Source organism: Chiloscyllium plagiosum, unplaced genomic scaffold (genome assembly GCF_037043375.1).
Source record: "Chiloscyllium plagiosum isolate Xiang-an unplaced genomic scaffold, Cpla_swu_hap1 HiC_scaffold_32, whole genome shotgun sequence".
Lineage (NCBI taxonomy): Eukaryota > Metazoa > Chordata > Chondrichthyes > Orectolobiformes > Hemiscylliidae > Chiloscyllium > Chiloscyllium plagiosum.
In genome coordinates this window covers 31,399,561-31,425,959 of record NW_028270170.1, presented here as the reverse complement: position 1 = coordinate 31,425,959, position 26,399 = coordinate 31,399,561, and the positions used below count along the sequence as shown (strand labels likewise).

The following is a 26,399-nucleotide window of genomic DNA, read 5'->3' as shown; positions in this document are numbered from 1 at the left end:
GTAATTTAGCACAGTCAATTGATTTAATCTGCACATAGAGTCATACAGATGCACAGCATGGAAACAGACCCTTCGGTCAAACCTGTCCATGCTGACCAGATATCCCAACCCAATCCAGTCCCACCTGCCAGCACCTGACCCATATCCCTCGAAACCCTTCCTGTTCATATATCCACCCAGACACCTTTTAAGTGTTGCAATTGTACCAGCCTCCACCACTTCCCCTGGCAGCTCATTCTATACACATAACACCCTCTGCGTGAAAACGTTGCCCCTTAGGTCTCTTTTATATCTTTCCCTTCTCATCCAAAACCTATGCCCGCTAGTTCTGGACGCCCCAACCCCAGGGAAGAGACTTTGTTTATTTACCTTATCCATGCCCTTCATGATTTTATAAACTTCTATAACTTCCGACGCTCCAGTGAAAACAGCCCAAGCCAATTCAACCTCTCCCTATAGCTCTAATCCTCCAATCCTGGCAACATCCTTGTAAATCTTTTCTGAACCTTTTCAAGTTTCACAACATCTTTCCGATAGGAAGGAGACCAGAATTGCATGCAATTTTCCAACAGTGGCCTAACCAATGACCTGTACATTTTTGGAGACATCTTCTTAAACAACAACTGAAAATTCAGATATGTGATGAGTGGACGTCTTCCAGCTCTGGTAAGAGTCAACTTGCCAGGAATGGTGCAGGAAGAAGGGTTTCAGATACCTGGATAATTGGGACTCATTCTGGAGTAGGTGGGACCTCTACAAACAGGATAGTCTACACTTGAACCAGAGGGGTACCAATATCCTGAGGGGGAAATTTGGTAATGATCTTAGGGAGGGTTTAAACTGATTCAGCAGGAGAGTGGGAACCTAAATTGTAATTCCAGTGTCCAGGAGGTTGAGTAATGAGATCAGAAATGAGGTTTCAAGGTCACAAGAGTTCACTGGCAAGCAGGAGGTGGTTTGAAGTGTATCTACTTCAATGTCAGGAGCATCCGGAATAAGGTGGGTGAACTTCCAGCATGGGTTGGTACCTGGGACTTTGATGTTGTGGCCATTTCGGAAACATGAATAGAGCAGGGACAGGAATGGTTGTTGCAGGTTCTGGGATTTAGATGTTTCAGTAAAAACAGAGAAAATGATAAAAGAGGGGGAGGTATGGCTTTGATAGTCAAGGACAGTATTACAGTGACAGAAAGGATGTTTAAGGACTTGTCTGCTGAGGTAGTTTGGGCTGAGAAAGAGGAAAGGAGGGGTCATCCTGTTAGGAGTTTTCTGTAGGCCTCCGAATTGTTCTAAAGATTTAGAGGAAAGGATAGCAAAGATGATTCTGGATAGGAGTGAGAGTAATGGGAACTTTAACTTTCCAAATATTGACTAGAAATACGATAGTTCAAGTACTTTATATGGGTCGGTTTTTGTCCAATGTGTGCAGGATGGTTTCCTGACACAGCATGTAAACAAACCAACAAGGGGTGAGGCCATATTAGATTTGATACTGGGGAATGAATCAGGCCGGGTGTTAGATTTGGAGGTAGGTGAGCACTTGGTGACAGTGACCACCATTCAGTTATGCTTACTTTAGTGATGGAAAGGGATAGGTATATACTGCAGGGCAAGAGTTATTGCTGGGGGAAAAGCAATTATGATTCGATTAGGCAAGATTTCAGATGTATAGGATGGGGAAGGAAACTGCAGGGGATGGGCACAACTGAAATGTGGAACAGCTACTTGTGTGACTTTGATAAGTATGTACCTGTCAGGCATGGAGGAAGTAGTCGAGTGAGGGAACCGTGGTTTACTAAAGAAGTTGAATCTCTTGTGAAGAGGAAGAAGCAGGCTTATGTTAGATTGAGATGTGAAGGCTCAGTTAGGGTGCTTGAGAGTCACAAGTTAGCCAGGAAAGACCGAGATAGCTAAGAGCCAAGAGAGACCATGGGAAGTCAATGGCAGATAGGGTAAAGGAAAACCCTAAAGCTTTCTGTAGGTACATCAGAAATAAAAGAATGACTAGAGAATGATTAGGGCAAATCAGGGACAGTAGTGGGAAGTTGTGCGTGGAGCCCGAGGAGGTAGGAGACGCACAAAATTATTATTTTTCCTCAGTATTCACACTACAAAAAGACAATGTTGTTGAGGAGAATACTGAGATACAAGCTACTAGACTAGACGGGATTGAGGTTCACAAGGAAGAGGTGTTAGCAATTCTGGAGAGTGCGAAACTAAATAAGTCCCCTGGGCCGGATGGGATTTATCCTAGGATTTGCTTGGAAGCTAGGGAGGAGATTGCAGAGCCTTTGGCTTTGATCTTTATGTTGTCATTGTCTACAGGAATAGTGTCAGAAGGATAGCAAATGTTGTTCAAGAAGGGGAGTAGAGACAACCCTGGTAATTATAGGCCAATGAGCCTTACTTCGGTTGTGGGTAAAGTGTTAGAAAAGATTATAAGAGATAGGATTTATAATAAACTAGAGAGGAATAAATTGTTTAGGGATAGCCAACACGGTTTTGTAAGGGTAGGTCATGGCTCTCAAACCTTATTGAGCTCTTGAGATGGTGACCAAACAGATGGATGAGGGTAAAGTGGTTGATGTGATATATTTGGATGTCAGTAAGGTGCCTGATAAGGTTCCCCATGGTAGGCTATTGCACAAAATACGGAGGCATGGGATTGAGGGTGATTTAATGGTTTGGATCATAAGTTGGCTAGCTGAAAGAAAACAGAGGGTGGTGGTTGATAGGAAATGTTCATCCTGGAGCTCAGTTACTAGTGGGGTATTGCAACAATCTATTTTGGGACCACTACTGTTTGTTATTTTTATAAATGACTTAGATGAGGGCGTAGAAGGATGGGTTAGTAAATTTGCGGACAACACTAAGGTCGGTGGAGTTGTGGATAGTGCTGAAGAATGTTGCAGGTTATAGAGAGACATAGATAAGTTGCAGAGAGATGGCAAATGGAGTTTAATACTGAAAAGTATGAGGTGATTCACTTTGGAAGGAGTAACAGGAATAGAGTACTGGGCTAATGGTAAGGTTATTGGTAGTGTAGATGAGCAGAGAGATCTCGATGTCCATATACATAGATCCCTGAAAGTTGTGACCCAGGTTGGTAAGGTTCTTAAGAAGGCATATGGTGTGTTAGCTTTTATTGGTAGAGAGATTGAGTTTTGGAGCCATGAGATCATGCTGCAGCTTGAGTATTGTGTACAGTTCTAGTCACCGCATTATAGGAAGGATATGGAAGCTTTGGAAAGGGTTCAGTGGAGATTTGCTAGCATGTTACCTGGTATGGAGGGAAGGTCTTATGAGGAAACGCTGAGGGAGTTGAGGCTGTTTTTGTTAGAGAGAAGAAAGTTGAGAGGTGACTTAATTGAGACATACAAGATAATCAGAGGCTTAGATAGGGTGGACAGTGAGAGCCTTTTTCCTCGGACGGTGATGGTTAGCACGAGGGGACATAGCTATAAATTAAAGGGTGATAGGTATAGAATAGATGTCAGAGGTAGTTTCTTTTATCAGAGAGTAGTAAGGGCGGGGATCGCACAGCCTACAACAGTGGTAGACTTGCCAACTTTAAGGACATTTAAATGGTCATTGGATAAACATATGGATAAAAATAGAATAGTGTAGGATAGATAGGCTTCAGATTGGTTCCACAGGTTGGCCCAACATCCGAGGGCTGAAGGGCCTGTACTGCGCTGTGATGTTCTATGTTCTATGTTCAATAACTCACTTGATAATTACCTGTGATTAACTCATTTTATCCAAACGTGTGTAATTGATGGTCTGTTTTAAGAAATGGATGCTTCCTCTCCCCAGATAGATTCTTATTGCTTTGAGTGTTAGATATCAAATGAAAGGCACCTCTCATAATTTTGCTTATCCTTCGAGTCAGATGGGTGGAGATGTGGGAGATTTAGATCACTCAGAAAGCAGTTTGTTTACCCATTTTATAAGTGATTGTGTGATGCTGAGAGAAATCTGGAAGAATATATGAAGGGACAACTAACAAAAGAAATCAGAGATAACTTACTAACCCTAACACTAGAGGTCAGTTGTGTTTCTATGCTGGTTAGTTTAATTACTATTTCATATACTTTTCAGTTCATTTGCTTTTGCCCTGGTTATTGGAGAAGAAACTTTCTCTGATATTATACTGGATGTACTCAAGGCAAATGATAAAGACTCAATTATTTGAGAAGGCTAAGGAATCTTACAGTTACTCATTTATCCTCTAATGATTATGAAACCTTTGAGCAACACATGGAGTACAAATTTCCCATTTGCGTTTTGTTGAGTGAGAATCTTGATGCTCGGTCTACAATGGCTTTAAGTGGCTATTTCTCCCATGATCCTCTAGTCTTCTTTACCCAAGCAAATGCTTTTTTGGGATGCATTTGTGGGGAATTGCATGACCAGAAAGCTGGAAGAGCTTGCCAATGCTTGGACCATCCACTGTTCGTGCTGTTAGGCCATATTTAAATTCGAAATTTAGACTCTAACAGCCAGCAATGGCTCGCCTACTGTTGTGCTTGACCACTGTCACTGAGGATATGGCCCAAAGGAAAGGAAAGCTCGCTCTCCCCATTTGTCCAAAGGGCTCTGGGGGTCGTGGTGGATTTAGGTTAGGGTGAGACGGTGGAGAGGAAGTCAGTCCTTTTCCCTGAAAACCATCAAAGGTAGCTAAAAGTCTGAGCAGGAAGAAGGTCAATGGTTTTCCGTGCCTCACAAGGTTAAGTGCCACCAACTTCTGTCTGCTACTTCACATTCCCAAGGCCATCCCTCCCTCTAACTCTGGTACGGTACACACATCTCACCAAGGATCACGGACGACAACATTCAATGTCCCACTGGATGGCTCTCGCCCACTTCACCTTCTCATTAACCCTTCTTGCCATCTGCATTTCTTACTCACTTACTGGGGCACCTCATCACCTCTTATGCTCCTGTATCCCTCCACTAACTTCTCTTCCATCCGAGTAGGCTTCCTGGATAGCTACTGCAGACCACCAATACCTAGATTAATGGTCACATATAATTTGACCATTGATGGAGCAGAAGTCTGTTTTGTTGACAGGTACTGCACCTTGGTGATAGGGCCTTGTTAAAATAATGTAGGTGCAGTCGATAGGGCCCACAGCGGGGGAAGCCAGCGAAGTTGACAATTCCTACTCCTTGAACTGCTTGACTCTCATCCAGATGGATTTATGGATTGAGGATTGGGAGATGTCATACAGGTTCCCAGTTGCTCCTGAAACGAGCTGCTAGCATAAAAACTCAAGCCTTGGTAGTCACTGGATGGGATTACAATTTGTTCCTTCACAGTGCAGGTCCAATTTCAGCAGATGACAGTTTTGTGATGATGGTCTGAGACATCCTTAAATCAGTTTTTGCATTGTCCTTGTTGTGGAGAAAATATAGAGAACCACCAGGAGACACAGGGAGTTCTTCAAGAAGTAGGTCTTTTATTTGCAAACAAAAAACCTTGACACTGAGAAAGCAGATTCTCGAATGCCCATGAACCTCAGGGTCCGTGGATTTTTATATCTTTTTTTATCATGTTTCTGTTAGCTTATTAGCATGTATAACTATACTAATCAAAGTACCTCACTCTAGCTACACAATAAACCAGTGATGTTAGTTCCCATGATCTCTTTAGTTGTACATTCTATTTAATGTTATTCTAATGTCACGGTTAGATATTTATTACTAACTGTGCTACAGTGATCTTCAATTCCAGACTAACCTGTCATGATAGATATTTAGCTATTCCATCTGTTACAATAGTCTCCTGTCTCAAGCTGACTCTACTGACTATTAATTAGATATTTTAATGCAATGTCCCAAATATTTATTGTCCCAATCCTGTCATAATGGCACTTAACCAAGAAACTTGCTTTATTATTTGTGTTATCTCATCCCGCCATAGTGACCTTTCAACCTTAACCTTAATTGGTGTAAGAATGTTCCATTATGGTTATCCCATCCTGTCTTCCACAGAACACAGATTGCCAGTGGTATTCATGCTTTAACCCTTCATGCTTTCATGTTCTTTATTTTCCATATCCTCCAAAGAGTTCTCATCATTTACCTCAACCTTCTTGTTGGATCTTCACCAGCTACCTCTCCCTCTGGAGGCTGTGTGGCAGGTTGCTGCTCTTGCTAACTTGCCAATGAAGTAAAATTGCTATATCATTCTGTATTGCCTTTGTAGTTGGATCAAGGCTACAAGGACTCCAGACACAGAGATCTCACAGACATGTGAGATATGTGAGTCGATATTCTGTGGAAAATTCAAAAATATAATTCAGTTTTATTGAAGAACTTCCTGTTTTCTCACATTTATGACAATGTTATGCCCTTCACAAAGAGGGTGGCAAGGAAGATTCCCAATGAAGTCATTGCCATGCCTCCATAAGGAGCTCTGAGGTGTGTGACCATATCCAAACGTGTTGTGCAACCAATCTGTTCATTCTACATTGGGGAGGGGTTGTGGGGGAGGGGTGTGCTTTCTGCCAGTAAAACATCATGATAGCAGCCTCTCCTGAAGAAAAGACTCCCTTCCACATCACAGGCGGTGTTCTAGCCTATGTAAAGTTCAGTGTGTGAATGTGGCAATTCTGAGGTGTTGTCTTTCAGTGCTGGCTTTGAAATGTGTTTGTGAAATGGAAACTTCAGGTGCTGTATTGAAGTGCTCTGTCTAACTACACTTAGTTTAGCCAATGAGTCAAAGATACAATGAGAGCACGCAAATGTAAGACTAAGATGAGGAGGAATTTCTTCTCTCAGTGTTGTGAGTCTTTGCAACCCCTTGCCACAAAAGCTGTGGAGGCTGACTCCCTGTGTATGTTTAAAGCTGAGATCGACAGATTCTTCATCAGTCTGGAATTATGTGTGTTGGGGAATGGGCAGGAAAGTCGATGTGAGTAATGTTGCATCAGCCACAATCCTACAGACTGGCAGAACAGGCTTGAAGTCTGAATGGTCTATTCCTGTTCCTATCTTTTACGGTCTTGTAATTTGCTTGAAGCTTTCATTCTTGCATTTTCATTCTTGAATAATAAATGACCTGATGATGAAATGCAAATTAAAGACAGATGGGTGGCATCACTGAATCAGAAGAGGCGTGATTGTTGCAAATGCCCTTAGCAGAGCCTTACCTACCAAATGTTTTATTGTACTATTGGGGAGAAAAGAATACTCATCCAGCCTGTGCGGCAGGCAGTAACAGTCTTTTTAGACAGTTATTGCACACTTGGTGTCCCTCTGCACTGTAACAATTCTGTGATTCTACGAATTAAACTTTTAAGAGCAATTAGTGATTTTTGCTTGAGCTCTATTTTGCATCTGCATATGGCATTTAAATAGATTAGGTTAGATTCCCTACAGTGTGGAAACAGGCCCAGTAAGTCCACACCAACCCTCTGAAGAGTAACCCACCTAGACGCATTTCCCTACATTTACCCCTGACTAATGCACCTAACACTATGGGTAATTTAGCACGGCCAATTCACTTGACCTGCACATCTTTTGGAATTGTTATACAAGTATTTGTATACAATGTAACACAATGCAGTATAATTTAATCAAATCTGCTGAGAACTGTTGCCGATATCGTTAGGATTTGTTGTCAAAAATTATATTATTTTAAATGTTGTAGAGCCATAAAATCTAGTCTTGGGTGAAATCCTTACATTACTTCGGTCTGTTAGTCATCACTGTTCACTTTCAAATAAAAACTATATTTTTTTTGGTCATATCCTTTTTATGTTAAAAGATTTCTTATGTGCAAGTATATTGAATGTCAGTTGTGGCTTAGTGGTAGCATATGTATTTCTGAATTTGACAATCATTGGTTCAAACCCCACTGCAGGGAATTATACACTGCACTTGGGCTGACACTTGGTTTGCTGTAAGGCACTTCCTGAAGTTATGACAGAAATGTGAATTTTTCCTTTTCTGAAAGAATAGAAACATAGAATAAAATGAATGACTGGATAAGAATATGGTTAAACACAGGGATTACTTGTAAGAGACATGGTACCAGGTGGAAGCATTGACTGGAGCATTCTAGCAGTCAGTATTTTGTCTCCTGTTTTAATCTGTTTCAACAATTTGAAGAAAGAAAGCATTTGTAAACTTTCTGAACAAAAAAAAAATTGAACTGAAATATGGCCTTCTCGTATTCTGAAGTTATCTCAAATTGCTTTATACTCAATGTGTTTCTTTTAGAATGTAATCTGTTATTATGAAGACACAAATGGCCCTCAATTAGCTCACAGTGAGATCTCACAAAAAACATATGAGATGAAGAAGCAGTTAACCTTTTTTGTTGTGAGGTTGATCGATAGAGCTGCATTATCTAGAATACTGCCACATAATTCTTAAATTCAGCACCTCAGTTTAACATTGCACAAGTGAGACCACAACAACATTATCTTTGTTCCCCTGATCTGTAGGGAAATGGGAGCTGAATTAAATCAAAGTTCTATCAACCAAACCAAGGATCCAAGTTACAAGACACACATTGGCCCAGTGGTATTATTGCTGGACTGTTAATCCAGAGACCCAGGTAACGTTCTGGGGACGTGGGTTTGAATCCCACCATGGCAGATGTTGGAATTTGAATTCAATAAATATTTGGCATTAAGAATCTAACAATGACCATGAATCCATTGTTCCCTAATGTCCTTTAGGGAAGGAAACTGCCATCTTTACCTAGTCTGGACTACATGTGACTCCAAGCCCACAGCAATGTGTTTGAGTCTCACTTGCCCTCTGGGCAATTAGGGATGGACAATAAATTCTGAATGAATGTGGAGAGAAACTGTGTCAATCTTTCAGGCTGATGTCCTTTCATTGTTCTGAGGGAGATGATTTCACAGCCTGTGCTAGAATGCATTGTAGTGCTAACCTGTGCTGTAATGGCACATTACTCCAGGAACAGGCTTTCCTTCAGTATTGTTTGACTACATTGCAACATTCCTATTTCACATACTTGTGGAAGTAGCCTTGCGACAGAAACTTGTAAATGCACACGTGACAGAATGGCACAGGAGAAATATTGAGGGACAGATATTTTTGTCAATGCCAGTGTTTTGCAATCATATGAGAATGACAGAAATAGCTTTTGGGTGGGACACAGTGTAAGGCAAAAGAAATGTTGGTCACTTGATACATTTATAATTGAAATACTTCTGACCTTTATAATTGTGATGCCAAATAATATGACTTTTAATGTCAGCACTTGGGGAGGTAGTGCTACATGCTGTTCTAACAAAATGATTTTGTATTGAGGGACAAAAATTGTGATGACAATTGCTCTATTAAAAGTATTTGACATGGACATTTTAGTCTGAATAAAAATGTTACTTTTACTGGTTATTTTTACAGTAACTGCTAAATTAAAAGCTACAAAACCGCAGTTACACTGATATAAACTCCGACTGAGATTTTCAGAAAGATCCCCCAGCAATTAATTCATTAGCTCTGGCAGCATCTGTAAAGAGAAATATAGCAGACATCTCAATTCCAGTGATCTTTCATCAGAATAGTGACTGCTAGTTATGGAGGGACACGCAATAAGATTCAAAGACAGTGTCCTACAAGGGCTGTAAACCTCCTGGGTGAAACTATTAATTACCCATTCCTACTGTTAAATTTCTTAGCTGAGAAGAAGGGACTTGGTTCTCCAGTTTAGCAAGAAGCTGCCTTATGATAGAAGCTGACTTCTGGTGCAGTAGGATGTCTCTTAGCTATTGTTAATTTATGAAATAGACCATCACTAAGCATATTTGAAATATAAAGGACGAGTAAAGAGATGTGGGATCATTGCCAAGGCAGGAAGGAGATGGAAATGATCAATATAAAATTCTGTATGAGCTACGTAACTGGACAGTTGTTGGGTTTTAACAGTGCTACATTTCCTGTGTTGACATGAGAAACTGCCTTTGTATTTTATCCATGCTTTTTATAACCAAAAGACTGAGTTTACCAATTATAGTAACTTTTTGTTCAGAGTTTAACATAAAAGGATAGACACACACACACATCAGAAGACAGCTTTAGAATAAAGCCAATGATGCAGGCAAGTCAGTTGAGTATCGGTACCATTTGAAGCCTGTCTAAATGAGGATAAATTGGCAATTGGAAAGACATTTCATTCATGGGATGTGAGTGTCTCTGGCAAGGGCAACATCCGTTGCATTGTCATTGAGAGCTGTTAAGAGTCAACCACAAAATTGAGAGTCTGGAGTCATGTGAAGACCAGACCAAGTAAGGATGGATGTTACCTTCTTTAGACAATAATAGTGATTAATTTTTTTTTAATGACAGGTGATTATGGTTTCAAAGATACTATTACTCAGTCAAGATTTCAATTCCGATTTTTTTTAACAAAGTAAATTTATGAATTGAAAGTTCTCCAGCTTCTGTATTGGGGTGCGAACCCATGAGCCTAGCGCATTAACCCAATCCTTCAATATCTAATGACATTACCACTACATTACCATTAGCAATCTGGCTGGAGAACTGTGGAGCAAAGGGTTAACTGAAACTTTATGCCAAGAATAGGTTCTTTTGCACATGTCATAGTGACATCAGATCTGGGTTTATAAGGCTCTAGAAAATGGTCTCTCTTAACATTCCTTGTTATATAGGGGTGGCATGGTGGCTCAGTGGTTAGCACTGCTGCCTCACAGTGCCAGGGACCCAGGTTTGATTCCAGCCTTGGGCAACTGCCTGTGTGGAGTTTGCACATTCTCCCTGTGTCTGCATGGGTTTCTTCCCACAGTCTAATCTATAGCTATTTTTAATAGAGCCTGTTAATATTCACTCACCACAGTTTCAACCTGATCTTACTACATGGAGGCAGGCAGTCACCAATCCATAGAACTGGACACAAGTAAAAGGGGCACATGATGGGAAGCCTAGTGACTGGACTGTTTCAGTCGAAGGACAAGGACAACCCAGCAGTCTGAATCTTAAAGTAAGTGAAAAACCTGAACAGAAACACAACAACAAAAGAAAGCAGAGGGTAACTGAGTTCAAGGTCTGCCTTAGCAGTGTGCTCCAAAGAGGAAAGCTCATTCAAAATGTAAAAAAAGTGCAGCAGGAAGTCCATAACAGTGAATTTTGTAAGCAATGGATAATTTTGTTGGGCACATGAGTAAAACATTTTGGAAAGTTGGAGGTTTTTACAGGAATGTGGAAGAGAGTCACAAGGAAACAGGGCTTGGTTGACAGTAATAAAAGGTCTCACTGGCATGAGTTAGGCTCAGCTAGTAGTACAGAAGATCATGAGATCTGAGGGACCATGATAGAACTCCACTGGCAGCACAGAAAAAGGAAAACAGATCGCCACAGTCTGCAAGTCTCTAGGCATGAGAGGGTTCTAAAGAGCAAAAATAAAACCCTTCCAGGGGCATATAACAGATCCAACAGAAAGGTTCAGCTGCCCTGATTTTGAAGACTTACAAATTCTGATATGTGGATATTATAGAAAACTAGTTTTACATTTAATACAAGGGCAGATATATTTGCTACTTTAAAAGCTATGCCATGGTTGAAGCGAAAAATTCCCAGACTGTCCTCCATTTAGCTTTGGTGCAAAAAAATGATTAAAATCAGAGTAAGAGGACAAATACATGCTGCACCTTGTAGTAATGGAAGAGAGATGACAGAAATCCTGCATGTTATTCCTAATTATTGTGTGTCTTTAATGAGTGGAGCTACTTGTGTAACATTGAATATTCTTTAAATTACAGTGAGATGTAAAAAGCACCAAAGATGAAACTTACAAACCACAAGAGAGTTTGCTAGACCTTAATTTGTTCTTCCAGGACAGTGACAGAAATGAACTCCCACCACTCACGTTGTTCATTTATTGGACTTGTTGGCACTCTTGGATTCCAATGGCACTGTTTGTGAAGGCTTCTCCTCTCTTCTTTTGAGGAGATTCACCCATTGTTGAATAAGTTAAAAAGAGATAAAGTTGTCTACTTATTCTACTGAACCTACCAAGAGCATGCAACAACAGGATCTGCAACTACAGTTAGAGGCAAGAATTCTTCCCTGCGATGAAGGCTGGAGCGTGACAGAGAAATGAGACACTGATAGTAGTTCAATCGCAAATGAACACAGATGGAGCTTTAGAAATGTCTACAGCCAGCATTCACCACCACCTCTGAAAACTCTTGGATTATGGAATTAGAAAGGCATAATTAATTGTGCATGCAAGAAGTCTCACAGCTTTGTACAGAGTCATGAACATTGAAGCTACAGGCAGGGTGTTGATGCCCCACTTGTATTGGCAGAAGCCAACTCTGTCCAATGCATCTTTCCAATGACGCATAGAGAACATCAACATGAATGGATATGCTTCAAGAAAAACATTAAACCTCAGAAATGGTTCAACAATTGCAAGCAGCTAATAAAAATCTACTAGGCGAAAGTGAGGACTGCAGATGCTGGAGATTAGAGTCGAGAGTGTGGTGCTGGAAAAGCACAGCAGATCAGGCAGCATCCGTGGAGAGAAATCAGAGTTACTGTTTTGAGTCAAGTGACCTTTCCTCAGAACTGATGGTAGGAAAATGTCAGTTTATCTGCAGATGATAGGGTGGGGAGAAGGATGAAGGAGTAAATGATAGATGGGATCGAGCCCCAAAAAAAGAACAATTGGACAGACAAAGGAGTGGATAATGATATGGCTAGGAGGATGAATAGCTACTAATGGGGATTGTTAGTGGCTATCAATGGGTTGTGTGTAAAAGCAGACTATATGATAACAAAGCCCAGTGTGTGGGGGTTGGGGTAAGTACATGGGAGAATTCAAGTTATTGAACTCGATATTGAGTCCAGAAGGCTGGAGCACTGCAGCAAGCCTGAGGCAGAGATGTTGGCCAGGGAACAGGCTGGTCTGTTGAAATGACAGGCAACTGGAAGCTCTGAGTCTTTTTTTTTTACCTTGAGCAATGGATGGTGATGGAACAACCATTTATCAAGTGTCTCATAGAATCCCTACAGTGCAGATAGAAGCCTTTTGGCCCACTGTGTCTGTACTGGCCCTCCAAAGAGCATCCCATCCAAACCCAACTCTCTACTCTACCCCCATAACCCCACATTTATCAATGGCTAATCCATCTAAACTGCGCATCACTGGACGCTATGAGCAATTTAGCGTGGTCAATCCACCTAACCTGCACATCTTTGGACCGTGTGAGGAAACCAGAACATCCAATGGTAACCCACACATACACCGGGAGGGTGTGCAAACATCACACCAACAGTCACCCAAGGCTGGAATTGAATCCGGGTCCCTGGTGCCATGAAGCAGCAATGCTGACCACTAAGCCATTGTGCTGCCCTCACATCTCCCTCAACAAACAGCTCCAATTTAACACTACTGCCTAAACATGAGAGACAAATAGACAAGGAGTTGGATTGTATTAGAAATTTTGTTTTATTCATTCACAGGACATGGGCATCAGTAGCCATTTATTGCCCATCTTTAATCGCTTAGAGTTATTGCTGTGGATCTGGAGTCACATGTAGACCAGCCAACATAAGGCTGACAGTTTCTTTCCTTAAAAGACCAAATGTTAAAGTCTTAGTAAACCAGATGCTTTTTGCTAGCAATCGACAATATTCATCACTAACCTCTTAATTGCAGATGTTTATTGAATTCTATGATCTGGTGTGGCAGGATTTGACCTGGGTCCCAAGAAAATTACCTTTGTCTCTGGATTAATAGTCTTGTGATAATATCCTTCAGCAGTGACTTACTCAAGCTTGACTGGATGGGACGGGAATAAGACGATGGGTAAAATGAGAGAACTGAAGGGAAAAAATGACAAAGAAAGGAAACAAAACAGGAATGGCAGAGAGAAAGGAACAGAAATGGTTCACAGAGATACAAGAGCAACAGAGAGCAAATCAGGAGTGTCACAAAGAGCAGAAAAGAAGAGTCAGAATGGCAAGAAAAAGAAAAAAACTTGCTTATGGAGATAATTCTTGTCTTTCCTCTTTAACTTCCAGCTTTAATCTTCGATCCTTGAAGCTCAACTAGACTAATGCATGCCTCCTGTCAAATCTTATACCATTTGGGTTTGTAGGAATGGACCCTAGTTACATGTCTGTGTTGCTTTCTAATTGCTCATTCATTTCCTTTTCAATCTCCCTCTCACATGTTGTTTATTATTTCTCCATGCCAGGTCAGCTCAGGTCAAAGTTTAGGTTTACAAAATAATGAGGAGCATGGATAGGGTAAATAGACAAAGTCTTTTCCCTGGGGTTGGGGAGTCCAGAACGAGAGGGCATAGGTTTAGGGTGAGAGGGGAAAGATATAAAAGAGACCCAAGGGGCAACTTTTTTCACACAAAGGGTGGTACGGGTATGGAATGAGCTGCCAGATGATGTGTTGGAGGCTGGTACAATTGCAACATTTAAGAGGTATTTGGATGGGTATATGAATAAGAAGGGTTTGGAGGGATATGGGCCGGGTACTGGCAGGTGGGATGAGATTGGGTTGGGATATCTGGTCGGCATGGACGGGTTGGACTGAATGGTCTGTTTCCATGCTGTACATCTATATGACTCTATGACTATAAATGTTAAATAGAGAATTGCAGATACTCGCTATTATCTTGCTGAGTTCTTCATTCACTGAAACCGATCCTAAGCACCTTGTGGACATGTGGAGATATCGAGGCTGCGTTTCCTTTTACTTTTTTGCATGACTTACAATAAATGCTGTAGTGGCAGCAAAATTGTGCCATCACAGACAACTGCTAATTCACTGCTGACCTACTCCTTTCTTGATTTAGGAAAACGAATCCCCTGCCAGAAACAGGCAGAGCCTAATTGAGGTACGTAAAATGGAATCAATTGATGTTCCCAAAATCCAGTCTTGGCAAAACGTGTGTTCCTACCAACAGCTCCTGACCACTCGTAAATACTATAGGCAGTCTATAGGCAGTCCAAGTCAATGCTTAGGAACATTTAAACTGAACTCCTGCTGCCAAGTCAAATGCTGAAAGGTTTGGATATGTAGTTGGCTCCATTACATAACAATTTTGTGATTATTTTGTCAATTTTAACATTTTGACTTCTTGCAGTGTGGTGGACTGGCAGTAAATTAAGAACATTAATGTTCGTGGAAAGATTTTTCTGCAGCTTTTTAACTGCATTATCATTCAATCAAGGCTCAATTGATAACATTCTTGTCTGGGAGTTGTAGGTTTGAGGTCCTCCTCCACAATTTGAGCAGAATAATCTGGAGACGTATGGAGGAGGTGCAGTCTTTCAGATGATACATTAAACCAAGGCTCCATTGGCCCTCTCATTCAATTCCATGGCATTATTTTAAAGAAGAGCAGCGCAACATCACAAAAAAACTTGATAAATACCACATTGCTCTCTGTCAGAGTTTAATGTGAACAAACAGACCCTTCGGTCCAACCTGTCCATGCCGATCAGATACCCCAAACCAATCTAATCCCACCTGCCAGCACCTGGACCATATCCCTCCAAACCCTTCCTATTCATATACCCATCCAAATGCCTTTTAAATGTTGCAACTGTACCAGCCTTCACCACTTCCTCTGGCAGCTTATTCCATACACGTACCACCCCCTATGGGAAAAAGTTGCCCCTTAGGTTTCTTTTATATCTTTCCCCTCTCACCCTAAATCTATGCCCGCTAGTTCTGGGTTCCCTGACCCCAGGGAAAAGGCTTTGTCTATTTATCCTATCCATGCCCCTCATAATTTTGTAAACATCTATAAGGTCACTCCTCAGCCTCCAACGCTCCAGGTAAAACAACCCTAGCCTGTTCTTTTCAGAATCCTTTCAAATTTCAAAACATCTTTCCAATAAGAAGGAGACCAGAATTGCACACAATATTCCAACAGTGGCCTAACCAATGTCCTGTACAGCCGCAACATGACCTCCCAACTCCTGTACTCAATACTCTGACCAATAAAGGAAAGCATAGCAAACGCCTTCTTCACTATCCTATCTCCCTGTGACTCCACTTTCAAGGAGCTATGAACCTGAGGGTTACTTCAGATGAGAACGGGATCAGGACCAGATGGGGCAATGGGCTGAGAAGTGGCAGATGGACTTTAATTCAGATAAATGCGAGGTGCTGCATTTTGGGAAAGCAAATCTTAGCAGGACTTATATACTTAATGGTAAGGTCCTAGGGAGTGTTGCTGAACAAAGAGACCTTGGAGTGCAGGTTCATAGCTCCTTGAAAGTGGAGTCGTAGGTAGATAGGATAGTGAAGAAGGCATTTGGTGTGCTTTCCTTTATTAGTCAGAGTATTGAGTACAGGAGTTGGGAGGTCATGTTGTGGCTGTACAGGACATTGGTTAGGCCACTGTTGGAATATTGCATGCAATTCTGTTCTCCTATCGGAAAGATGTTTTGAAACTTGAAAGGGCTCAGAAAAGATTTACAAGGATGTTGCCAGGGTTGGTGGATTTGAGCTATAGGGAGAGGCTAAACAGATTGGGGCTGTTTTCCCTAGAGCTTCGGAGGATGAGGGGTGACCTTATAGAGGCTTACAAAATTATGAGGGGCGTGGGTAGGATAAATAGACAAAGTCTTTTCCGTGGGGTCGGGGAGACATAAACTAGAGGGCATAGGTTTAGGGTGAGAGGGGAAAGATATAAAAGAGACCTAAGGGGCAACTTCTTCACGCAGAGTGTGGTAGGCATATGGAATGAGCTTCCAGAGGATGTGGTGGAGGCTGGTACAATTGCAACATTTAAGAGGCATTTGGATGGGTATATGAATAGGAAGGGTTTGGAGGGATATGGGCCGGGTGCTGGCAGGTGGGACTAGTTTGGGTTGGGATATCTGACGGGTTGGACCGAAGGGTCTGTTTCCATGCTGTACATCTCTATGACGCTATGTATCTGCAAACTTACTAACTGTATCTCTTTTGTTTGCATCCAAATCATTTATGTAAATGACAAAAAGTAGAGGACCCAGCACCAATCCTTGTGGCACTTCACTGGTCACAGGCCTCCAGTCTGAAAAGCAACCCTCCACCACCACCCTCTGTCTTCTACCTTTGAGCCAGTTCTGTATCCAAATGGCTAGTTCCCCCTATATTCCATGAGATCTAACCTTGCTAACCAGTCTCCCATGGGGAACCTTGTCAAACACCTTACTGAAGTCCATATAGATTACGTCCATCACTCTACCCTCATCAATCCTCTTTGTTACTTCCTCAAAAAACCTCAATCAAGTTTGAGAGACATGATTTCCTACATGCAAAGCCATGTTGACTATCCCTAATCAGTCCTTGCCTTTCCAAATACATGTACATCCTGTCCCTCAGGATTCACTGCACATCTTGCCCACCACTGATGTCAGGCTCACTGGTCTATAGTTCCCTGGCATGTCCTTACCACCCTTCTTAAACAGTGGCACCATGTTAGCCAACCCCCAGTCTTCCAGCACCGCACCTGTGGCTATCGATGATATAAATATCTCAATAAGAGGCCCAGCAATCACTTCTCTAGCTTCCCACAGAGTTCTAGGATACACCTGATCAGGTTCTGGGGATTTATCCACCTTTATGCATTTGAAGACATTCAGCACTTCCTCCTCTGTAATATGGACATTTTGCAAGGTGTCACCATGTATTTCCCTACATTCTATATCTTCCATCTCCTATTCCACAGTAAATACTGATGCAAAATACTCGTTTAGTATCTCCCCATTTTCTGCGGCTCCACACAAAGGCCACCTTGCTGATATTTGAGGGGCCCTATTCTCTCCCTAGTTACCCTTTTGTCCTTAATATATTTGTAAAAACCCTTTGGATTCTCCTTAATTCTATTTGCCAAAGCTATCTCATGCCCCCTTTTTGCCCTCCTGGTTTCCCTCTTAAGTATACTCCTACTGCCTTTACACTCTTCTAAGGATTCACTCGATCTATCCTGTCTATACCTTACATATGCTTGTAAAAGACTGATGCATTCAATGTTTATGAGAGGTGCAAGATAAATACAAGGGTATTTTTTATGGCTTTAGCATCCCATATCTTTGTTTCCTGACCAGTTAGAGTTGTTAAGCATAATCTAAAGTGGCAGCACGGTGGCTCACAGCGCCAAGGACCTGGTTTCGATTCTGGCCTTGGGTGACTGTCTGTTTAGGGTTTGCACATTCTCGCCCTGCTTGCGTGGTTTGCTCTGGTTTCCTCCCACAGTGCAAAGATGTGCAGATGACTTGGCCATACTAAATTGCCCATCGTGTTCGGTCCATTAGTTAAGGGTAAATGTAGGGGAATGGGTCTGCATGGGTTACTTTTAGGAGGGTGGGTGTGGACTTGTTGGGCCAAAGGGCCTGTTTCCACATTGTAGGGATTCTAATCCAAAGCTGCATTTACCTGATGAAGCCTTGATATTGAAGAGGTAGCCTGGTGAGGGCGAAAGTTGGAGAGCTGGCAACTAAGAGGTGTCAGTTGGAGTGATTGAGTCTTAAAGAAGGAAGACGGGTTTAAGATTTACAAATTATTCAATCTTAACTGTATATGACTGGTGTCAAGCTTTTATTGTCAAAGGAAACTGTTGTAAGATGATTCCTCACTATTGTTCATCATGGTGTAAGGTTTATTTGGTAGATTTGTTGTCACCTTTTTTCTTCTTTTTTCATAGGGCTCTACAGGGCCTGCTTGGTCTAGTATGGTAGAGGAAACCTATCTAACCGTTTAATGAGGAAAGGCTTTTGTCTTAAACAATATGTAGTTTATTGCAGGAGCAACTAAGTACAAGTTAGATTGATATAATAGACATTGATATATTCATGGTGAGGATGACCTTGACATTAGCTCTTACTCCTTCGAGAGTCAAAAGATGCTCTCCTACCAATGTCCCTGCGACATCATGTATTGGGTAGTGTTTAATGCATCCCTTAGCATTAAACTTTTCAGGCCCTTGCATAATTGCTGCCCAAAGATTGTTCCCTATTATCAACATTATACATTTGCTCTGGAGACTTCATAGTTATAGAGCTGTTCAGCTTGGAAACAGACCCTTCGATCCAACTCATCCATGCTGACCAGATATCCTAAGATAATCTAGTTTCATTTGCCACATTTGGCCCACATCCCTCTAAACCCTTCCTGTTTATGTACCCATCCAGAAGCCTCAACAACTTATAATTCAGTAATTATTACTGCTCCTAGAATTTAAGGAAATCAGCTCCAACACTGAAAATACATCAAAAAAGGAGCAGTTCTTACAGTCACAACTTTTTCTCATCCTCCATCTTGGATTGCCCAGAACCCTCACCACCATTCTCCCTGAACATGTACTCTTCAAACACGAAAGATTTAAAGATATCTGGGCTGAAGGCTGTTTATTTTGAATCTCAAGTTGACATTCTGAGGTCTATGAGTTACTTGCATTATGACATGCATCTTTGGATTCATCCCAATCAAGTAATGGTGAATAATTGATCTGGAATTAGATGATGTCCCTGCAGTTTCTTCATCCAACATCAGCTGTTGAAACAATATACAATAAACAAAGTGTTCTGCAGCCACTTGAGTGACTGTACCTTTCCTGTTCAGATACCATATTCACACTTGTTGTCCTTGGCCCGAATATGTCAATGTCATGTACAAAGGTGTTTATTTAAGCCAGTGGCCTGTTGCTCCCAGTAGGATTGTTCCTTTATATATACATCTTGATAGTACTATGAGTGTAACTATGGGGTCAACATCTTAGATAAGACAGGTAACTGAGTCTTTAGCTTTCTACCAATCAGCAATTCTAATAGTGAAACCACACTAGTGTGGGACAGATCAGTAAATTAGCAATGCAGTATAACCGTCAGCATTTTCTTTCAAAATGACTTGATTATCTATACCCCACAAATAACTTTCCCATTCAACTGTGGTTTCTCAGCAAGGTTGTGACAACTTCAAACCCCAACTGGCCACAGAGTGGCTGAAGCACTCGTTAGTGAAATATGGTCCATTCTCCAACACAATCACATCAGGGAAACCACATGCCTTCCAACCACTTCATGAAAGATCCTCTGACAATCCAAAGTGATGACATGTAAGTTTTTCATCTCTATCCACCATGAAAAATAGTCAACAGTAATAAAACATGACTTTCTGTCAAATATGAATAAGTCTGTTCTTATAGTCTATTGGAGAAAGTGGTACCTATCTATGGTCAAGTTTGTGAATAATGCAAAGTTCAGAATCAGCTATGAGACGTTGAATCTCTTTTGAGCTCACTGGCTACCATACCGATGACTGAGCCCTGGCTCTGCATTTCTCCAGTGTCCCTGGTGTGTTATCTCAGATATCTTCCCATAGTGAAGCTGGAATGATCAGCCTTTCAGTTTACACCAGGAAGTCACCTACTATCTTTAAATACTGTTGGTGCTCAAAATACATGCTCATGGTCAACAGACTGAGCCTCTGGTCTGTCCAACATTTGACTCAGTATTGGCAAATAGTAATGCATACGCTGTCGCTTTTTTGTTCCTTTCATATTTGAGCCTAGTTACAGATCCAAACAAATCATATATTACCCATTTGGTCACTGGACAAAGCAGCATTTGTCATTCCCCTCTTCTTTCCTCTTTCTGTCTGTTAACAAGGAAGTGTTAGATTCCCATCAGTGTTTAATTCCACCTATTCCAAGCCAAGATGCTTGTTTGGTTCTCTCCTGGCTCTGTTCAGTTATTGCAAAATCCCTCTTCTCTATTATCTTCTCTGGCCATATCACCTCTGAACCCAATTATCTTTTTCAACTGATGTAAGTGAGAGATTGGAACTTTGGAGGCAAGAATGATTTGTGGACATTTAGCTCATGACCTTTTCATGAACCCATACTCAGCAATCAAGTTTGATCTTCAACTAGAACCCTTTTTGAGCAACAATTCAGCTGCTTGGACAAGTTTACTGGCTTCCTCCAATACTGTAAAAAATGATAATGGTTGGAGTCTGCTGTACCGCCAAACCCTTCAAGACGGGTAACATACCAAGGACCATGGGGGGGATGTTCCATATTTCAAGCCAAATGGAACTGATGAAATGGAAGATAATGAGGAAGCAAAAGAATTTTAACACAGGCCTGCTGAAAAATATGTTCACTGCAGCTCAGTGAAGAGCATTCCTGTGGAACAATCCATAATTATTATAGTTAATCTTATGTAAGGAACAAAGGGAAGATGGGAGAGAGAACTCCTTAATTGTGTATAAGTAAATATTTTTGATCAGTGTGATTCTAGCTCAGTAAAGAAGGAAGCAATGCTGGCTCTCATTTTTGGAGAATTATAAGTGTGACAAGTGGCGAATATTTTGTTGGAACAAAATCAGGAAACAGTAATCACAATAGCATAAGGATTAGAGTAGTAAATGAAAAGAATCTGATAAATTCAAGACTACAAAGATACTTTGTTGGGGGAGGGCTCACATCATTTAGTTGAAAAGGAATCTGGCCTAGATTCCTAGATGGTTTACAGTCAGACTTTTATTGGCAAAACAGAGGAAGCCTTCAAAGAGCAAAGGGTTTGGGTACAGTGTAGACACATGCCTATAAGGAAAAAAAGGAAGGACATTAAAAGCTTCTAATGATGGAAAATACAATGGTTACAATAAACCGAAAACTAGCGCTTGTAACATTTGTGAAGTGCATTGCAAAGTAGAGAAGTAAACTGAATATAAAAAATCCAGATATTACAGACACAGGGGAAAGGTACAGTATGAGGAGGTCAAATAGCTCACATGACAAAAATGATATGGCATAATAGAAATATTTTTATGAACATAAACAATAAAAGGATTGTGAATTGGAAGGCAGAACCTACTTAAGACCAAAAAGATCTTTTTGTGGAGGCAAAAATACAAAATAAATACTTTAACTAGAGAAGACATTGCAAGAAAGGAGGAAGCAGTAGTGACATTGAATGGAAAAAATATATTCTGATCCTTTAATCTGCACTATCCGTAACCTTTCCCCTCCATCACTCCACTCACACTTCCTTCCCCCACACTACGATTGCATAAATGCTGCCCCTCCACACTTCACATCAGCTCTGGTGAAGAATCCTCTAGACTTGAAACGCTAGCTTATTCACTCTCCATGGATGCTGTCTGACCCACTGTGATCTCCAGCATTTGATTTTAGTACAGATTCCAGCATCTGCAGTGATCTGCTCCTACTATGAGGTCCATCTGGGCTGACTTAGTTCCAATCACTACAGTACTTAAATTAGATCTAGGCACAAAAATAGCCTAGGTCTGAGGCGGAGCACACAAGGCAAATGCAACAGATGTCCACTGCCTATTTGATCTATGCTATATATCTAGATTGACTCACTGGTTTACATATGAGCTTAGTCCTAATGTAAATGATCTCCTCTCTCACACTCCCTGGAATAGTTTGATAACACCTGAAAACTGCCATGTGTCATGGTTTGACAGACTTTAGTACCTGATATCCCTCAGCTGTCTGTTAGCTACATTAGTTCCAACTCTATCCTTCAGTTTGGACCTCTGCTGGCACATGCCTTCCTATTCGATGTGAGCATTACTCTGGGATAACACACTGGAACAAAATAGGTTTTAGAGCACTAATTACATAAGTTTCAGCAGTTATGTTGCAGAGATGTATCAGTGCTCAAATGTAAAACCAGCTTTGAACTGCTCAATATATGAAACTCTGTGTACAGAAAAAGCATTAAGCACAGGTCTAGATTCAGTCACACTGGAATGCTGCTTAAATTTCAATGCAAACAAGGAACAGACAGAATGCCTAATTATTTGTTAATGTGGAAGAAAGCTTTGATTGAAAAGTACAATATTCACTAATTATCTTTTAGACTTTATTCATTAAAAGCATTTAACGCACTGTCAGGTTGCATCAGGAAACAGCTCTATGTACTACAAACATTCAGTGGAATAGTTGAGTAAAATTATTAAATATGTTGTGATAGATACCAATTGTGAACCTGTTTCTATTTGTAGTTAATAAAAATGCTAACTCCAGCAAACTCTTTCTTAACAATCGAGCTGTGCGTTGACTAGGATCAAGTTGAGTAATATGGGCTCCTCGTGTCGGTAGCTTAAAGTATTCAATCCAAACTCTGTCACTATTTAGATCAGACCTAAAAACCCTGTAAAGCACTGACTGTTCAGCATAATGATTCAAGCTGTTCTGCCCCACTGTGGTTAATTTTCAATAATGCAGTAGAATTACCCGATTGAGAGCACTGGTACAGCTAATCACTGATGTCAGTGAATGTTGTTTCTTACAAGTAGGTATTTGTAGAGTACTGGTCAAAGAAACTTTAATGAATATGGTAACTTTAATCAAATTAATAACTCCAATTCCTCAGTCATGATTTCAGTAGAGTCATAGAGATGTACAGTACTGAAACAGACCCTTCGGTCAAACTCGACCATGCCGACCAGATATCCTAACCTAATCTAGTCCCATTTGCCAGCATTTGGCCCATGTCCCTCTAAACCCTTCCTATTTATATACCCATCCATATGCCTTTTAAATGTTGCAATTGTACCAGCCTCCACCATTTCCTCTGACAGCTCTCCATCAGAGGTTTATTCAACCTATGGTAAATGAGTTATCACTCTTCTTTTGTGGATTACACAACTATTGATTCTCTGTAGAAAATCAGCCATTGCCTCAAAAACTGTTATTTTCCTGAAGCACTATTATGTTCCCAGTTCTGAAGAGGGGACTTTTTTTTTAGCAGTTTTTCACTTATGATTGAATGCTTAGCAAACACTTAAGAAATATCGAAAAGTTAAATCTCAAAGTTGGAAAATTACAGAAAACCCGTAAAATTGATCATTTTTACCAATGGATATAATAGAATAAAAAAGCATGACTTCAAGCAAAAACCAGATAATGTTTTTGCTACTCTGCTCCCAACATGATTCAAATTATTTTTCATCAACATGTTTGGACAGGGTATGATGTATCTCTGTGGTCGTTGAGTCTTTAATCCTAGCTTTCTGATCCAGATAGGGACACCACAAAAGCCCCTAATATTATGTTTCAAACTTACCTTTACAATGTTGGTCTAGAAAGTGAATCAAAACCAAAATGAGATTGGAAGGTTTAAGGAGATAGTAATCTGTAAATCAAGTGAATGTCCTTTGGCCTATTCATTAGTCAATTGCGATCTGCTTGCTGTTGGACTCAACTGACCTCTTATGAAATAACAAAAGAGTTGTGCATTTTATGTTATGCCTTGAAGTATAGTCCATGTGGTTAGGCAGAACAATTGTACAGCTATATGAGCACAGTAATGTCCGGTTCAATTAGCAACAAATTAAAAGGATGATAAATTGCATGTTTTATGCTGTTGGTTGAGGGGTAATTGTTGGTTAAGATACCAGGAATACTCTCTACCCATCAAATTAGATATTGAGATTGCAACATCCACTTAAAATGGTGATCGATATATCATGCTTTTTTTTAACATATCTACATAAAATGTTGCCTCCAAACATTCAAAACACCCTTGCTATTGTATTTAGTGCCTGTCCAGTTTGATTTCAAACTGTTTATAATTAATTTATTTAATAAATGGACCAAACGATACTTGGTTGATTCACAATTTTTTATCTCATTAAACATTCAATTTTCATTTCACATGGTCTATCCATCTGGTTGAAATTCAGGTCTAAGTAGCAAACAGTTTGCGTGCAAACCTGCCATATACTACTCAGTGCACTTGGACACTATTCAGATTGATCTAGAGTTTTTTTGCGCTTTGTTAATGTTCACTTGTTCTTTCCATTACAAATACAATGCACAGGAAGCAGAAAAGGTGCATTGCAGTATGGATCCCAGTTAGACGTCACTAAAGCTCGTAAGTGACTTGGCTCTGTTGTAGGAAACATAGTACTGCAAATAATTACAGTGGCAAGATAGTAGGAGAAGCAGACCTGAAGAAATAAAAGCACTTAAGATGAATTAGAACAGAAATGTGATCCTGCACGTAATGTAAAGTTACATCATAAAAAGCATCATTAAACTGGAGACGCCAATGGAAATGCAATGTAATAAAGTTTAAGGGCATGATAATATGTTAAATCAACATTTCAGTCAATCATTCAACATCTCCACTTGGTATCAGAGAAAAGTACATGGTAGAAAACGCAAATAGCAAACAATAACTGGTAAAAGTTTGTGTCTGAACACTCAATAAGCTATCAGTAAATTGAAAATATAGTTCCTGCATCATCTAGTGTTTTCATCAAATGCAGACTTTTTGACAAGGATTGGAACCAAAATCCTAGCTTTGGAATAAACAAACACATAGCAAAAAGAACACTGTGTCTGCATGAGTGTCCAGATAGAGCCTGGGCAATAAAATGGTTGCCATTCTTATAGAACCCATGATATAAATGACAATGTGGCAGTTGGTACAACACATGGATAAGTGTAACTGTCTGATAGTCCTTGTTCCCCCAATCCCATCTAAAACAGTGAGGATAAAGCTTAATGCTGGATTATCTTTAAATCCAATAAATATTTTTACTAAAATGAAAAGTTGGAAGTATTTCATTATGTAATTGAGACTTAAGACCCTAGAGCCATTTTAATTATGAATTGTTGTGTCCTTGATGCAAACCTTGGTTATGATTTTGGACCAAAAAGTTAGAAAATTGAGAAAGCAAATCCTCTGTGCCTAACTGAAAGTTGCAGAAGTCATTTGGTCATTTTAGGCAGTTTAGAGTTAAGAAGCTGAATAGTTTTTTAAAATCAGTGGTTTGATGATGACTCTGTGGGGAATTCATAATCTATTCAGGGTTAGGGAGGGGACAGTCTATCTGGTCACTTGGACAATATAGCAGATGGTGGACAGCATTTGAACAACTACGTCAGTGAATAAAGGAGAAGAGTGAGGCAAAATTGAATAAAAATTAGGGGATAAGGCAGGGTACTGAAATTAGGATGATCAGATCAGCCAAGATCTCACTGAATGGCGAAATGCACTCGATGGGCTGAATGGCCTACTTTGCTGAAATGTCTTCTGGTCTTAAAATGGGCAAAATTGACTAAAGAGAAAAAAATCAAAAAACTCCATTGGAAGATTACGTTGTAGAACTAGTTTGGGATGGAGATTAGAAATAACAAAAGAAAGAAGTCACTTCTGGGATGGTCTGTAGGTGGGTATGGACAGTTGTTGTCCCGGGGCGGTTCACACATAAAACAGCAGCTTGTGAAGTGAAGTTACCCGAGCCCCAGCTGCTGGCGTGGGCTGGCTTGAATCAGAGCAGCTCCAAGTGATGAGATATGGTGTAAAAGCTTATTTGGAGGAAGAATAATGAGGTAATCTTAATGGTGTCCTTGGAGTGATCCTATAGAGCCTTAGCACCGAGCTAAGACCCA

At 40.5% G+C, this 26,399-nt stretch overlaps 1 long non-coding RNA gene across 2 annotated transcripts in view; it reads right to left on the bottom strand.

The window, feature by feature from the left end:
* LOC148141790 (uncharacterized) overlaps window positions 1–26,399 on the bottom strand; it is a 41,430-nt gene that overhangs the window by 3,791 nt on the left and 11,240 nt on the right. For both annotated transcript variants that reach the window (XR_015752445.1, XR_015752446.1), the window contains exons 2-3: window positions 21,447–21,566; window positions 6,089–6,280 (exon numbers count right to left, since the gene is read on the bottom strand). This is a non-coding gene — a long non-coding RNA (uncharacterized LOC148141790). The remainder of the gene's footprint in view (window positions 1–6,088; window positions 6,281–21,446; window positions 21,567–26,399) is intronic.